General features: G+C 40.4%; 1 pseudogene; it reads right to left on the bottom strand.

Moving 5' to 3' along the window:
• Nucleotides 1-3,066: 3,066 nt before the first annotated feature.
• LOC113604440 (uncharacterized) lies at nt 3,067-3,167 on the bottom strand (annotated as a pseudogene).
• Nucleotides 3,168-3,419: the final 252 nt, after the last annotated feature.

The following is a 3,419-nucleotide window of genomic DNA, read 5'->3' as shown; positions in this document are numbered from 1 at the left end:
GGGGAGAAGCAGAGAGAGAGGGAGAGAGAGAATCCCAAGTAGGCTCCACACTGTCAGCGAGGAGCCCAATGCAGGACTTGACTTGGGGCTCGAACTCATGAACCGTGAGATCATGACCTGAGAGAAAACCAAGCGTCAGATGCTTAACCAAGTGAGTCGTGCAGGCACACCTGTCTTCTCAAATTTTTAAAATCTTTGCCAATCTGTAAAAAAAAAAAAGAAAGAGAAAAGAAAAAAATAAAATCTTTGCCAATCTGATAGATAAAAAAAGGATTTTGTTGTCATAGCTGCTGACTTTTAAGATGAGTTTAAACTTTGCTTAGGGGCACCTCGGTGGCTCAGTCGGTTAAGTGTCTTCTCCCTCTCCCTCTTTCTCTCTCTCTCTCTCCCTTTCCTACCCCCCCCCCCATGCATGCTCTCTCTCAAATAAATAGTACAGTCAGTGGCATTAAGTACATTCACACTGTTGTACCACCACCACCATCCATCTCTAGAACTTTTTTTATCTTTCCAAATTGAAACTCTGTCCCCATTAAACATTAACTCCCCATTCTCCCCTCCCCTCAGCCCCTGGCTACCACCATTTGACTTGCTGTCTTGATGAATTTGACAATCCTAAGTACTTCATCCAACATTTATTGAATACCTACCTGTGCTAATTATTCTGCCACGTACTCGGATTCATAAGTTAGTTTTCCCTGATATTTTTTCTCAGCTTTTTACTACAGAATTTTAACTTACAGAAAAGTTAAAAGGGTTGTATAATGAACAACCAACCGTATATCTCGTACATAGATTCAAGCAATTGTTAACCTTTTGCTATATTCACTGTGTGCGTGTGTGTGTGTGTGCGTGTGTGTGTGTGTGTGTGATTGTTTTGCTGATGCATTGTATAGTAGATTGCAATCATAATGATACTTGATCTATACTTACTTCAGGAATTATCTCCTAGAAATAAAGACATTTTTCTACATAACCACAATACCACTATTGTATCTAACAAAATTAACAATAATTTCCTAAAACTATTATCTAGTAGTCCATGTTCATGTCTCCCCAGTTGTCCCCAAAGTGTGTGCCATCAGGGATGACTTATTGCATTTGGCTGCTAGAGCCCTTCAAACATACCCATCTTTCCCCCCTACGTGACAATGACTTTTTGAAGAGCCAAAGCTGTCCACATACAACTTTTTTAAATATTCTATAACTTCAGTAGCTTGAAACAACTATTTCTCTTTTAAATTTTTAAAAGACCTTATTTTTAAGTAATCTCTATACCCAACGTGGGGCTTGAACTCACAACCCTGAGATTAAGAGTTGCATGCTCTACAGACTGACCAGCCAGAAGCCCTAAAAACAACTATTTGTATCTCCCGATTTTGTGAATCATGAATTCAGGCAGGGGCGAGTCAGACAATTGTTGTTTCACAGAACTCTGACAGAAATCACTTGCTGGTATTCAGGTGGCAGATGGACTGGGCACAGGGGCCAAGTTGGCTTCACTGTCATGTCTGCCGAGTACCTTGGTTGGGATGGCTGGAAGGCTGAGCTCAGCTGGGATCGCCCACGAGAGCATGTCCATGTAGCCTGTCTAGTGTGGTGGCCTCAGGGTGCTCAGGTTCTGATCTAATGGCCCATCAATCTGGGAGCGCGTATTTAGGTAAACAAGACAGAGGCTGCATTACTTTTTATGACCTAGCTTCAGAAATCACACAGCGTCATGTCCTCCATGCTGGATTGTCCGAACTAGTCACAGAGCCCATCCAGATTTAAAGAATTTGAAGCTATGTCTTAAAAATTGCCATGAGACCTTTGTGCCCTCCAGCCACAAATTATTTGCTTTTCTCTCACTTGCAAAATACACACACCCTTTTCCAAGACTTCTGCAAAATCTCATCCCATTAGGACATGAGGATCAGGCCCTTTGAGTTAGGCCTTTGCTCACCCTGGGCTCCTTGCAAAGCTTCTGTTGGACTACATCCTAAGGAGTACCAGCATACCTCAGAGGTACTATAGGTTCCGTTCCAGACCATGCCAAGAGAGCGAGTCAAATGGATTTTTTGGTTTCGCAGTGCATATAAAATTCACATTACACTATACTGTAGTCCATTAAATGTGCAATAGCACTGTCGAAAAAAAACTGTACCACTTAATTTAAAAATATTGCTAAAAAATGCTGTCAATCTGAGTTCTCAGCAAGTCATACTCACTGATCACAGGTCACTGTAACAAATATAATAATATTATATATAAATATAATTATATTATATATTATATAATATATAATATATTATATATTATATGTAATATACATGTAATATATCATATTAAATATATAATATATATAATATAAATATTATATATAAATATAATAATAATGAAAACTTTTGAAATGTTGTGATAATGACCATTATGTGACACATAGATGTGAACTGCGCAAATGCTGTTGGGAAAATGGCACCAATAGCCTTGTTCTATGCAGAGTTGCCACAAATCTTCAATTTGCAAAAAGAAAAAATTTAAAAAATAATTAAAAAAAAACGCAATCTCTGTAAAGCACAATGAAACGAGGTATACCTGTATCAGAAGCATGCTGTCTAGCTGAAAGGAGCTATAAAGCATGCCCTTGAGAGTCTTAGAGAGTGTTTTGTACACCTGAGTGGATTATGAAGCACCATCTTGTCTGTCTGAGGATATAAAAAATATGTCTTACAGTCAGGTACCAGATTCCCCCAAACAGTGTTTTATTAGTGGTGCCCTTGTAGAATGGCCCATATTCTGATTTTATCTACGTGTTTCCTCTTGTTGTCATTTAACTCTTTCTCACCACTCCCCTCCCCCCAATTCCCATATTTCCTGTGAAGTCTAGAGGCTTGATTGGATTCAGGTTGGAATCATAACTGAGTCAGCACACAGACCGCATGATATCTTACAGGCACAGAGGCTGCCCCACGTTAGTGTGCTAGGCTTGATCACTTCCATATAGTGGTGACAAGTAGATCTCTCCATTGTAAGAGTTCATTTTCCTCTTTGTGATTAGCATGTAACCTGTGGGGCGGTCCTATGAGAACTATGGAATGCTTCACAAATTCACGTCATCCATGTGCAGGGTCCGTGCTAATCTTTCTGACTTCCTTCCAGTTTTACTCTGTGCTCTGCAAGCAAGCCCTGGCCTTTAAGGTTAAATGAGGTCCTAAGGGTAGGGTCGTGATCCAATAGTATGGTGTCCTTGTAAGAGGAAGCGACCCAAGGATGTGCATGCACAGAGGAAAGGCCATGTGAGGCCATGGCAAGAGGGTGGCCATCTGCAAGCCAAGGAGAGAGGGGCCTCAGGAGAAACCATCCCTGCTAACACCTTGATCTTAGACTTTCAGCCTGAAGAACTATGAGAAAATTTTCCATTGTTTAGCTACCAGTCT

Source organism: Acinonyx jubatus, chromosome E2 (assembly GCF_027475565.1).
Source record: "Acinonyx jubatus isolate Ajub_Pintada_27869175 chromosome E2, VMU_Ajub_asm_v1.0, whole genome shotgun sequence".
Classification (NCBI taxonomy): Eukaryota; Metazoa; Chordata; class Mammalia; order Carnivora; family Felidae; genus Acinonyx; species Acinonyx jubatus.
Note: the sequence above shows the minus strand (reverse complement) of the source record. Positions and strands in the feature narration are given on the sequence as shown.